This window comes from Myxocyprinus asiaticus, chromosome 8 (genome assembly GCF_019703515.2).
Source record: "Myxocyprinus asiaticus isolate MX2 ecotype Aquarium Trade chromosome 8, UBuf_Myxa_2, whole genome shotgun sequence".
NCBI lineage: Eukaryota > Metazoa > Chordata > Actinopteri > Cypriniformes > Catostomidae > Myxocyprinus > Myxocyprinus asiaticus.
The window spans coordinates 53242994-53257184 of record NC_059351.1 but is presented as its reverse complement, the minus strand read 5'-3'; the positions used below and the strand labels follow the sequence as shown (position 1 = coordinate 53257184).

Below are 14191 nucleotides of genomic sequence, written 5' to 3'. Positions count from 1 at the left end.
AAAGTTGGAGATCAGATGCGAAGAGCTAGAGAGTTGAGATGTTAGTCTGACACCCAGATATTCGATAAGGTCTTTATACCCTCTTGGGACTGTGCCAGCAGGCATTTCCTTTCTAGATGCAGAAAGTTCTGCACAATGATGTAATGACCCTAAGTGTCAGGTCAGGTGGTTATGGTGTACAGAGGTGTGAAACATGTGGTTTGAGTGGAAAGATAGACTATAGATCCACTCGTACATTTGTTTATGCAAACGACTTGTAAATGTACTTATCTCAGTGAAATCCGAGGACAGGTGTCCTGAAACATATCCTGTTGTGTACTAGGTCTATGTCTGCTCTATGTCTGCACGCTTCTTAGAACAATAGCAGACATAAACTATGCTCTCTCATTCCAGCTCTGAAACCTCATCAGGTCAAAAGGGTAATCAACAGGTCAAAAGGGTAACAAACTGATATACTAGAAGACCAGATGTATAAATTTGGTCTCACGTATGCATTTAATTCTCACGGGAACATTGAACACAGAAGGCATCAAGCATGAATATAATGATGGTAATACAGTGATGATAGGCTATAAATGTAAATATAAAAATATGATTGCATAGCTTGTGGTTACAGTTGATTTGAAGCATAATATCAATAAGCAAAAAGTAAAATATATGGGAAAGACTCTAGCCACTTGCATCACTTATGCAGACACCTGCAGGCAAATGCAAAATACACCTGATACAATTGAAATACCTATAGCTACACTTTATGCTTATTTAATATCAGTATACATACGTTTTATTTTATTATTATTTTTAACCGACAAGGATAATAATAATAATAATAATAATAATAATAATAACATCAGTAATAAATGCAGAAAATGTTTAGTCAATATTGGATGAACAGATAAATTAATAAGAAATAAAGTTATTTGTGGACTAGTTTGTAACATCAAAGTGGTGGCATGATTGTTGCAGAGAACTATAAAAATTACAATCAGAGAGAGAAGAAAAAGTCCTCCGTACAGTATGTATATTGGCTCCTCATCCTCGTCTCCTCTTCCTCTCTGACACCTAAGGGCTCTCTCGCCCGCACCACGCGTTGTGTAGTACCGCACATGTTGTGTAGTATTGCTATTACCGTTATCACTTTTGGGAGTAAAGAGCAGATCTCCCTTTGATAGGTGAATGTCCCTAAAGCGCAGCTCCCACGCGTCTCCTTACATTCCTCGTTATATTCCAATAATGCTTGCTGTCATTAGCAGGACCACACACAGGGTCTCCGCTGTCTTCACTGATCATAAAAGCTTTAATCTCGACCCACAGAGCAAATTTTGAAAACAAAATATTAAAATGCACATCTGATGAACGAAGCAGTGACTGTGTAAAATAAATATATTGCTAAGATCAATCGTTATTGGGAAACGCAGCCCAGTACCGTCGCTTCATATACGCATATTATGCAGTCTGCGTAGGGCACCAGCTCCCTAGGGAGGCTCCATCTTACCCTAGGAGGGGCACCAGAAATTCCACCGGCTGCAATTCCTCCCAGTTTTACTTTATTCAAGAACCCAATAGCAGTTGCGGAACATAGAGGATCCCCTCGTAGCTCGCAGCACATCAGATAATCACCTCATGCACCCCACAACAGTTTTTTAATAGAAACAAAAGACTCCTATTGCGCTATTCACATTGGTTCTGAAAAATCGCCCTCCGTCAATCCTGTTTTTTTTGTGTGTTTTTTTTCGGAGAGTAGCTGCTAAAAATAGCAGCGAGGTTCGCAGTTTGTTTGGACTAAGCTCGTAGTAAAATATCACATAAAAAAGACTCTTTTCTTACTACGAGTGTAGACAAACAAAGTGCAGAACCTCACTGCTATTTTTATTGCAAGTGTAATATAACAAAGTTCCTGTAACGGTGCTCTTTTCAAACAATTCACAAGAAATCCTCAATTAAAAACAAATATGCAATTATTTAAATAAAGACAGTGAGCCAATGTTTTCTTTTATATTATTTTTAATATTATGCATCATATTTTATACTATACATGTTAATCTTAAATGTACATTATTCCACGTGTATTTATATCACTGTGTTACGGGCCCCCAATCTACGTCTAGGGGCTGGAAAGGAGGGTAACAAAATGTGAGGAGAGAGAGAGAGAGAGAGAGAGAGAGAGAGAGAGAGAGAGAGAGAGAGAGAGAGAGAGAGAGAGAGAGACTCCCGTCTTCAGGTCCTAGGGCAGGCACACAGCACATCGACACCAGATTTAAAAGTATGAAAATGTAACAGGTTTTATTTAACAAATTGTGGGATATATACACACAAGGCTTCAGGAGGGGAAACGGACAAAATAAGACTAGAGGGTTTTAAAAACACCTTTCATATTTTCAAAATAAAAGAGAAATAAAGTCACAAATGCATCCATTACTCCTTCTCTATTCAAAAACAGGAGAAAACAAGGGGTCTCAAATAAAAAAAATGTCATCCACCTCCCTACAGATGATCCCACAAAAAAAGGCTTTAGCAATAAATTATGCAAAAAAAAAAAAAAAAAAAAACAAACAAAAAAAAAAAACCTTGGGCACACAGGATGGTACTATATACACCTATATACACTATGTAAAAAATAAGCTACTTGTAACTACCATACACATTTAAAATGGCTGGTTGTAACACTACTCACACACTCAGGGCAACTACTAACCTTACACAAACCGAGGTTAGCAGAAAACACACAGCGTACCTTTTCACTGTCCACTTTAACACTACAGGTAACACAATAACACACATGGGAAAAACAACAATGAGCGCTGGGACCAGAAGATGACAGTTTTTCACAAAGGAATAATCTTAAAATAGTTCTTTTATACTCCTCCATTCACCCCTTAACGAGCTGGAATACAGATCAGGTGACACTCATGATCTTGTCAAGTGGATAGTAGGAGGAGCAACAGAGAAACACAAACACAGAACATAGGCTGAAACAAGCACCATATCTCACACAACAGTTCGGGAGTCCGCCGGAATATACTTGTAAAATACCTGTGCAAATATAAAGAAACAGGATGTTATGCAACAGTGCCTTTTACTCATCTCACTCGCATAAAAAAACACATATTACATTCCTCAAAATGCATCAAAAACATACAAATAGCATAATGAAACAGTTATGCCAACTTAGCTAAATAAAAGCTTTAAAAGCGTTCAATATATTTATGTCTGATGATTGAATGCTGAATCGTCTTAGCAGTGGACAACACGATCGCATGTGAAGTCGGCATGGTGTTTCCGATAGTTTTGGTGCCCTAGGATCGGCGACTGTATGCCGACGCGCTGACATGCAGCATTCTTTTCAGATATGTTTGCTGTGGTTTCAATGTATTTACTTTTCCACCCGGCACGATTGGCAGCGCGTTGCATCAGCTGCGTGAGAGACAAAGCCAGACAGTAACCACTTTTGAATAATAAGTGATGAGCATGATTCTGAGGTTTCACTTTTCCCTCTAACATTACTTTTTTACTCCACTAATGGTTAAGGTAAGGTTTGGGTTGGGGGATAGAATCTATAAATATATGCTTTTCTCTTCATTGTATAAAGTCCTGTAAAGCTGAAAACAACATGCTTCACTACTAGCTTTTGGCGACCACTCCTGGACATAAATGGAGCTCACATGTGCCCATATGCCTTACAAGACTTACCGCTTTGGCCACTGGGGGCAGTGTTCAGTGTTTTCGGTCAACGTATACCGATTTTGATGAAAGAAAAATCTGTCTACTCTTTACGATTTCACTGTGTGATCAGGCTGCAGTGGAAACAAGTAGAACAGCAACAGTGCCGCCTACTGTATACAGGGGTGAAATAGTTTTTAGTTTCATGTCTTTAGATGTCTGTCTGAACAGACCTTTCATCCAAAGTTCGTCTCGCAAAATGGCACGATTTTGATGTGACCAGACCTTAACGCCAGTACAGTCTGTTAACCGATAACTTAACAACGTCCACGCGAAGACAGCAAGAAAGGAGGTTACGTAATTGACTCATTTCTATAAATGCACGTCAATTATTTAACTATTTTTTCATTATTATCTAACTGTCTCTCACTTTCATCTCACTAGCCTATAGCCTATTTCCCTAAGCAAATTCTGAACTTTATATTGCAGCACTTTTCATGTCATTACCTCATTTGATGAAACAAACAGAATCAGTTTATATATGTATGAATAAAGGACAAATAAAATGCCGGCGTAAGAAAGAATCTTTGACTAAGTGAACAGAACAGCTTCAAACTCAAATGGTGCCATCACAGCAGCTCTAAGTGCACAACTCAGATTTCAAGAAAGCGTAACGTATCAGATTTCAGCACCATGGACAGCAGCTGACAGTCAAACTTCAAAAAACTGTTGAGTAAAGTTTAGCACAAACTGGACAAAGAGTGAGTAAATGGAACCTGATCATCTACTTCCATTCAGATGTAAACAAGGAGAAACTCAGTTGGACCACTGGGATCATTTAACCGTCCATCCTTCAATTGAAAATGTTTCTTTAAGCACAGCTCATTTCTTCCTGATTCATTCCTTCATTTCATAATTATAGAAAGTGTAAATCAGTGTTGAATTCAGGTGATGAAAACAGAAGCTGCCTATACCGAAACATTGATCATGCAGTTTATGATGCAGGATTTAACAAAAGATAATATAAACAAAACAAAGACATTTAGCATACATTAGGCCTAATTCATATTTTCCTCTAGATGGAACCAGAAGATTGAATAAGACATCTAAACAAATGACTGCGTGTTTAGTGTGAATGATGACAGTGATCAGAGAATTATTATGACAAACTCTGAGTTAAGTGTCTGAAATATACACAAACATCATGACCAGAAGGTCAAAAAGTAGGCCTGTAACTCAAGAGATCATTATCATATCTGATGCCAAGACACATTACCAGCAGGATATTTTGATAGTGTGGCAAGCACATGAGATCTTCGGGAGCAATCCGACAGGGTCCAAAATTAACATTGTCACAACAGCCAATGTCGGAACAATGTCTGAAAAAAGGGTACATCAAAATAGGTTTGTACCTACGTCAAATTGAATATTTAGGTGTGCTTTTCCATAGAATATTTGCGCTGAATTCTTCCAAAAACCACGACACCAATTGTGGGGATTTTGATGTTTCGTTTTAGTGGCTCAGCACCTGAAAAGTGTTGCAAATATAACAGATAAAACAATTTAAGAAAGAAGAAGAAAAAAACCCCTCCTTATTAAACTTCGGATGATATATTCCAGTAATTCTGATGTAGTACAGTACATACCTAAAAGTTGACAGTCACAAAGCATTTTTAGTAGTTTGAATTGCTTTGATTTTATTCGCTTATGTTGCGTCAAATATAAAAACTAAATTAAGACGTCACTCCTTTTTACCTAGTTGCAAACCCTAAAAAGGTGCAGAGCAGCTTAACCGCCATGCATTACGCACTTATGTCGAGATAGTGGACTATCACAATGTTACACATGGTGATTTGAAGGCAAAACGCAACTCCACTGCGATTTATGAATCCTTTCTAAATGATCCAGTTGTTGAAACATTTATTTTAAGCTCATTCTCTAAGCAAGATTCAAGTGCTCATATGCTGAATGCAACAGGAGTGTCTTCCATCTTTTCAGTCCTGAAAGAGTTTTTCTGACTTTGGGATTTACACACAAATAAGCGTAAAAATATTCAGTGAAATTTAGAATGTATCTGACTTTAACAATGCAAATAAGAAATTAGAAATCGAAAAAGATGATAATCGTTATCATATAGCTTTAAAACTGTAAAAACGAATAAAAAAGAAACTCCATTACACTGAAAACACATTGGTGGATGAAGAAAAACAGCAAAGAAATTATAACATTCTTCAAATAAAATTTAGCAATAATAACAATAAAATAATGAAAACAATGAAGCAATTGACATTTAATTTTTTCATATTTTTTTTAAATTTTTTTATATGGTCCTTTTTTTTTTTTTTTTTTTGAGGTGGAAACTTTTTAAGTCCATTCTCACCAAAGAAACCATTTCCTGTTTATCACACCTAAGTGTTTCGGTGTTGCAAAGGTCACAAAGGTTTTGTCGGGTTAATGTCACCCAAAGAATGCATAAGAAAAATAAAAGTAGAAGCATTTCAGTGCACTGTGGCCACAATAACAAACAACTTTTAAACATTTTCAAATGAGTCTAAGATAAATACTTTTACTTTTTTATACACTTGTGCTGAACTGAAAACCAAATCAAACTATTTTTTTTTTTCCAACTGGTGGAGCTCTGAATCTGTCATTGAGGAGTCATTTCAGTCTTGTGCAGTATCTGATAGTGGCATAATCATTGTGAATCTCCTCTTTCCTGAATGTGACTGTATCATCAGTGAGAGAATCTTCATGTTTGTGGAAACTGACAGCAGCATACAGGAGCCCATCAGAGGAGTTTGAGGGAAACTGTACAGTAGAGTAAAGAGGAGTTGATGAAGGATCTGAGAGAGAATCACGTCTGCTGTCTGCACAGGATGACTGAAATAAATACAGTATGGCAAACATATAGAAAAATATATATTTCAAACAAAGAGAACATACAAGCATTTACTATAAGTGCATGCATTGTACCATATGAATTCTGTTAACTCCCTTTCACAAAACACACACTGTAACTCACCGTTCTATTTGTATCTCTCTTTCTCTTGTCTGATGTTGAGGTGATTTCTGATGAACAAAAAACAAAATCAAGACATCAGTAAGAGAAGACACAAATAAATGCAACTGTGTGTGTGTGTGTGTGTGTGTGTGTGTGTGTGTGTCACCTTGTCTCTTGTTGTGTCTTAATTTACAAAGAATCAGAGTGAATCCTCCAATCAGCAGCAGATTCACACACACACAAATGATGATGATCATGGAGAAATCTGAAAATGAAACTCACTGTTTTAATTACAGAAAACATAGATATGCATGAATGAAATAATACTGTATTTACACAAATATTCAAACTTATTACATTCATATCCAGTTTACACAGTCAACATTAAATATAAATTAAAAGCTCCTGTTTAAAGCACACATACAGTAGAAGCTCTTGATCTGAAAACATTTTCAGCCCTTTTAGTTCAACACAAACAGCTGTTTTAACAGTAAATAATAGATTATAAATAATATATTATATTTTTATAATATTACATTTTTAAGTATTATAATGTATTTAAAAAATACCAGGGGTAAAGTTTGATCGTCTGTGCTTTCAGAGTTTTCATGCTTTTCTTTAATTATTTGTTGAAGCTGAATTACTCTGTAAATGATTTTCATTAAAATTTCTCTTCTGCAAAACTGCACACAACCTGTGATCTGCATCTTCTATTTGTGTGTCTCTCTCTCTGTTCACTCTTGATCATACTGGTGGTTTCCTGTATAAGTCTGTTAAACCTTCACAGTTAAAACTGAGACCCTGAAACATCTACTGCTTTCTGTGGTTTTGAGCTGGTGTGAAAACGGTTCTGATCATCATGAAAACACACAAAACACCTCCAGTGGAAACTTTGCAGCCAAGAGAAAGTCTAAGACTTGATACACCATCAAACCATGTGAAAAACTGTATTTTAGATGAAATTTACATCATTATTCTCTGTAAAAGCTTTCAATAATCGAATTATTGGTAGTTTGTTTTAACACAATATTTAAATCAGTCCCAAATGCATTACAACTTAAATAAATGAAGTGAAATCATCTCACCTCTTCTGATGTTCAGAATGACTTTAGTGATGACATCAGATCCACACCAGTATATCCCAGAATCCTCTTGTCTCAGATCAGTGATGTTTACAGTAAAGACTCCAGTAGATGCTTCATCACTTAAAGAGAATCCATCATCTCTGATTCTCTCCAATGAATCTCCATCCTTTACACACATTGAGGCTTGATGTCCTTTACAGAAGAAGTTCTGATGTTCATCATGATGTTTGCACTTGATTGAGATGTCGTCTCCTTCAATCTGATTCAAGATCAGCTCTGAAAAGAACAACAATTTCACTCCACACAGTTCAGGCACATGTAATATTCATATTGAGTTGTTCATGTCCCTCACCTTGTTTCCTGATAATGATCAGATGAGTGCAAAGATAATTCACGTCTCTTTCTAATGTCATTGCACAGCAGTATTTCCCAGCATCCTCTGCTGTCAGTCCAGTGATGGTCACAGTAAAGACACTTGCTGTGATGTCATCATTCAGAGTCAATCTGTCAGTCTTGGTCTCATTCTGGTCTCTCACAGTCTCAATGAGAGGATTTCTATCTCTAGTGGAGCACTTCCCCTTACAGAGATACTTTGACTTTGATTTATAGATCGGATCATAAGGACAGATGATCTCAACAGATTCTCCTTCATGACCAAATACTGGAGGCACTTCAAAGAAAGATAGAGAAACATTATTATGCTTATACTGTACAAATTAAAGTAATTGAATTGTCTGTTTTACTCACTGATGAGGTTGAGATGAACTTCAGTGGTCAGAGAGATGAAAGTCAGATGTTCTTCACTGGTTTCTGTTCCACACCAGTAAACTCCAGCATCTCTCACTGTCAGATTACTGATGCTCACAGTAAAAACTCTTGCTTCATTTCTCTCAGATAAAGAATTCATTTGTGTCTCTTCAGATGTGTTGACAGTTTGACAGATGTGATCATCATCCTCTTTACAAAAGTGTGTTGAACTGACTTCATGTTCCTCTGGGATCTGACAGGTGATGTTCACTTCCTCACCAAGATAAATAGATTTATTCAACTGCTGTGTCAGTTCTGAATCATAAAAAAATAAAACATACATTGAAATATACTAAATACTTTTAAACATGTTAGAGAGTAAATAATTAAAGTTTCTCACCCTCTTTGACGTCCAGTGTGACTTGAGTAACTCTGTCAGTATATTGAGATACATTGACTCCACACCTGTATGTTCCAGCATCTCCAGCATTCAGATCTCTAAAGAACACCATCAAGACTCCTCCTCTGGTGTCATCATATAAAGAAACATCTCCATTTTCCATCCATTTATCCTCAACTCCTGGATACTTCCTCTCAGAACATCCCTCATCTGATTCTTTACAGATATATTTTGGGTTGGTTTTGTACTGAGGGTGTTCACACTTGATGATGATCTGACCTCCTGAGTAACCGGTCACTCTATATGAACCCACTTTATCTGACAATCACAAATATCAATTATGCTTCATCAGATCTGCCACAAACACATACTGTATGAACTTAAACTATATCTAACTGAGAGTTTGTTTTACTCACTCATAATGTGTAGATGGACAGTAGTAGTAATAATGAAATAACTAAATGAGAGTCCTTTGACCTGAACTGCACAGAAATAGACTCCTCCATCACCTGGTGTCACTGTATTAATTTTCACACTGAAGAGGTTTTTCTCTTTGTTATTAGAAACACTGAATCTTTCATTTTTACTGCCTGCAACAGTGTTGTAGATCACGTCACTGTAATCTTTCCTTTTTATTAGAAAGATCTTAACATCTTTCTTATGAATCAATGAATATCCACAGCTGAAGAACAGAGTTTCCCCACTTTTGGAATTTACTCGCTGCGACACTCCACAACAAGAATCTGTCATTCACATGTAAGAATATATGTATTGTATACTGTATATCTTGTAGTTTTGAAAAGGAAGCTTCATAACAAAAACATTTTGATCTTAAATTGACTCACCCTCCACAACGTTTAGATTCATTTCAGTACACCAAAAACCATCAACTCCAACAAGATATTTCCCAGAATCCTGTGTGTTTAGTTCTCTGATGAATATCATTAAGTTTCCACGTGTATCACGAAACAGAGAGAATCTTCCTTCATTCAGTTGATCAGGTAAGTTATTGTCTATAAGATTGTTCCGCCTGCCCTTTTGCTGCTTATGTAGGTACTTCCGGTTATTGGACCAACGGCTCCCAGAATCAACAAGAACACTTCCTCCAGAATATCCAGTTACATCAAGGCTTCTTGCTGAACCTGTCAATCAGATTCATACTGTTATCAGAAACATCATTAAAGATTACTAATCAATCACTGCATTCTGAACGGAATGGTAATAGCTAACTATACATCATCTTTCCAGTACTGAAAGAGAAGTGTATTGACCTGAGATGAGGTAGAATGTGAAGATGATGAAGATATTCATTGTGAGTTGAGTTCAGCTTCACAGCAGCTCTGATTCTCCTCACAGGATGTTTGTCTTCTTTATGCTGAATGTTCTCTGTGTGTATCTGTCTGTCTCTACATCTGTCTGCTTTAGTTACTTCCTTTTTATTCAGCTCTTTATCAGTAATGATCAGATTTACTGGCCCCTCCCACCATCACCATTCACTCAATATACATCAAAGAGAAACAGCGACCTTTAGCGGAAGTGATTGAACATGTAATACAGTTCACAAATAACGTAAGCAGATCAGATTACATGGGTAAAGGTTTTTACTAAAAGATTCCTACTTCAATTATCCTGGCTGAATACCCAGACTCTTCATAAAATAATAATAATAATAATAATAAACTGTTCATAAGATGACTGTTTGAACTTGAGCTGTTTCTGTAAATTAGCTAAAGTTGCAAAATTGTTGTGTGTTTTTTTCCTTCATATTCACAGCGTGTTAAAAACTTTATGACTATCACACTCTGCACAGCCTAAGATTATCTAGTCAATCATCAGTGACAATAGGGGGAACCAATATTCACCAGGAATGTGGACCTCTTCTGGTTTAAGCCACTTCCAGCTATTTTACAGATACAAAAAATGCTAATTTATGCTGCTTTATAATGCAGGCTGGCAATATGTGTCATCATATTATTATATTTAATGATTATTTTCATGAACACCTTGGATTTCTGTGCATATATTTTTACAGTTTATCACATTTTGCCATTGTTTCATCATACACTGTTGCACAGGCTGAATGAATGAGAGGGCAGGTGCTGAAACGCTCAGCTCCATCTGTCACAGCTACCACAAACTTTACACAACCAGGAGAGAGAGTGAAATAGAGAGCACAAATACAGCTGCACTTTTAATGCATCTTCAGCTTTCATTGCACCAAAACTGCATCTTGTTTCATCTTATCAAAATAACAAACATTGTTACATATAACATTATTTTCTCATTTCTTGTCAGAGAATATTCTCTTTTTCTTTATGGTGTATAGTAGCACACAGTTCAGTAACACACAGATCTTGTGTTCAGTACGGCTAATGAAACTGAAACATACAGTATAAAAAATAAATGAAGGCAACTTTGGAGATTTTGCAGTTAAATATGAATTGAGGTTTACATGGAGAAAAAATAAATAAATACTGCATCATCACACTTTTGGCAAAGTAAAAAGCATATTTTATTATCGCCTCTTCAATACAACACACAGCAACAACAAGTGAATGATCTACTTACTCTTTTACTATAAATGAGAAAATGATCTGACAATAGCATGTCATTCTGCTATACAACATATGGGTGTGTGAAAATTTGTAAGCTTATGTTTATGGTTAATGACAGAGGAACTCTGTCACACTTGCTGGAAATGCATACCAGATACCACACATCAGTTCATTATTAGAGACTCAATGATCTGAATTATATCATGTTAAATATGCACTGAAGCTGTGGGAGCAGATTGAGAAATACTGTCCTGTCACTTTAACACACAGCTGTGGATTCAGCACCATGGACAGCAACTGACAGTCAAACTTCAGGAAAACTGTTGAGGAAAGTTTAACAGCACAAAATCAACAAAGAGTAAGTAAGTTGGAAGTTGTTTATCTATTCAGTCTTTTCAGATCTAAACTCAGCCATACTGCTGGGGTCATTTAACCATCCTTCAACTGTTATTTTTAAAGCACCTCATTCCTCCTGATTCATTCATTCATGACTTCTTTTCATATTTATGTAAAGTGTAAATAAGTGTTGAATTCAATTAATGAAAACGGAAGCTGCCTACCAAAACTTAAATCATGCATTTTATGATGCAGTATTTGACAAAACATAATATAAACAAAGGCAAGACATTTAGCAAACATTAACTTATATTTGCCTCCAGGTGGAGCCAGAATATTGAATAAGACATCTAAACAAAGATCTGCGTGCTCAGTGTGGATGCTGAAAAGTGATCAGAATTCGGAAATAAGAATTATGCACAGAGGTCATGACCAGGAGGTCATAAGTTTACAGTATAACTTGAAATTTTTGTCTGATGCATAGACACAGTACCAATATTCTATTTAGTGAGACTAGAGTACATTTTTCTCAACGTGAGATCTTTACAAGCAATCAGACTGCGTGCAAAATGAACTTTGTGATAACAGACAATATTTGGACAGCTGAAGAAAAATAATTCTACCATAAAAACTCTTAGAATTAATTAGAATAGATAATTAGATACATTAGAATTATTTTGAATATAGTGGTAAAATAGTTCTACAGTTCAGCGCTTAGATACACCAGTAAACTCATTGTTTATACAGTACTCTTGCAGAAGGATCAACTATGCTGATATGATGCATCTAGCTCTTGCAGAAGTGTGAGCATTGTATGTGCAATACCCTTGCAGAAGCCTAAACAATGCTGTGTGATGCATCCGGCCCTTGCAGAAGGGTGAGCATTGTTTGTGCTATATGTAAGCAAAGGATAATAATGCTTTTGCGAAGCGTATAAACCATGCAGACGAGTGAGCACTGTTTGTGCAAAAGCCCTGCAAAGATAAACGATGTTTTGCCATTTATTTTATTGAACTCCTGATAAAAGGTGTGCATAGATTGTGTAATACTCATGTGAAATGGGTAAGTAGTGAATAAGATAAAGCAAAAATACTTTAAGATACAGTAAAAGAGTAAATTATGATAAATGCAACAAAATGCAGACCAGGAATGTCAATCATATGATTACCAGCAGTGAGGTCATGTATGATACTGAAGCTTCAAAGCTTGTGTCAAATAAAAGCATGTTTCTCATTGCAGTGTGTATCAGAGCTTGATTTGTTTAGCAAAAACCACTTGGTCTATTCATTAGACTGAATGTTTGGTATTTGATTCAAAAGAAGCACTAATCCAGCACAGGTTTTTATCTCAATAAAGTTACATAAATACCTCCAATTACCTGCTATTAATATGTTACAGCCCAGACCCCAAGAACATTTATTTACTAATCTCTACTTTTGAATGAACAGTTAGTCTATTAACCCATCACATTATTTAACATTATTTCAAATATGTTGAACGGTGCAAACAACAAAATAGCATTGACCATATTTCTTCAAAATCAAATATAATGTTGTCAAAGGACACAGAATGATTTAGTGTGCTTTATGTTTTGACCAGCAGATGGCAGTAAATTGAATTGTGTACGGAAGCCTTGAGTAATGAAACTTTGAGAATTTCACATGTGAATTATATTTTTAAATGTGAGATAAAGCCCCATTGCCTCAAAAAGCTGCATAATCCTATCAATAATTAAAATTATTAATAATTTACAGTTAACCCATATTAATACAAATATTTTCGCAGAAATGTTGCCAAAATGAATAATAAAAAAAATAAGAAAATAATATAACTGTAATACACTCTTGATTTCATTGGATTAGTTCTTCTATTAGAGCAGCAATATGCATTGTTTGCTGTTAATTGTAATGCAGAAATGCTGATGAGCAATTTCCTACCACTAGACAACAACTGGTACTTCCACGATTGTATACAAGCTTATCACAATGCAACACATGTAGTGAATCTTTGAACGTTTTGACAAACAAAGTTGCGAAGCACGTGATTTGTGAAATCTGATCCGGTAATTAACATGATTATTTTAAACTGATCTGAATGCAGTGGGAGAATCTCAAATGTTTTCAGTCGTGATACAGTCACTTCTGCCATCAGAATTTACATACAAATTACAAAAACAATATTCAGTGGACTTCAGAGTGTATTTACTGTCAAACAAAAATGCTAATTCAACAACTACAATTCAAAACAAATAACTTACAATGAATGATTATAAGATTACATTGAAGATGAAAGAAAATCTTGTACAAAACAAAAACCATTATATTAAAACGATATTTAAATTTTAAATAATGAAAATAATTCAGCGACTCCAATATTATATTTGTATTTTTTCATGTAGTTTACTACA

General features: G+C 35.7%; 1 protein-coding gene across 3 annotated transcripts in view; it reads right to left on the bottom strand.

The window, feature by feature from the left end:
* The window catches only part of LOC127444990 (polymeric immunoglobulin receptor-like), an 80579-nt gene that overhangs the window by 14115 nt on the left and 52273 nt on the right, over positions 1–14191 (bottom strand). The gene's annotated exons all lie outside the window — the stretch shown is intronic.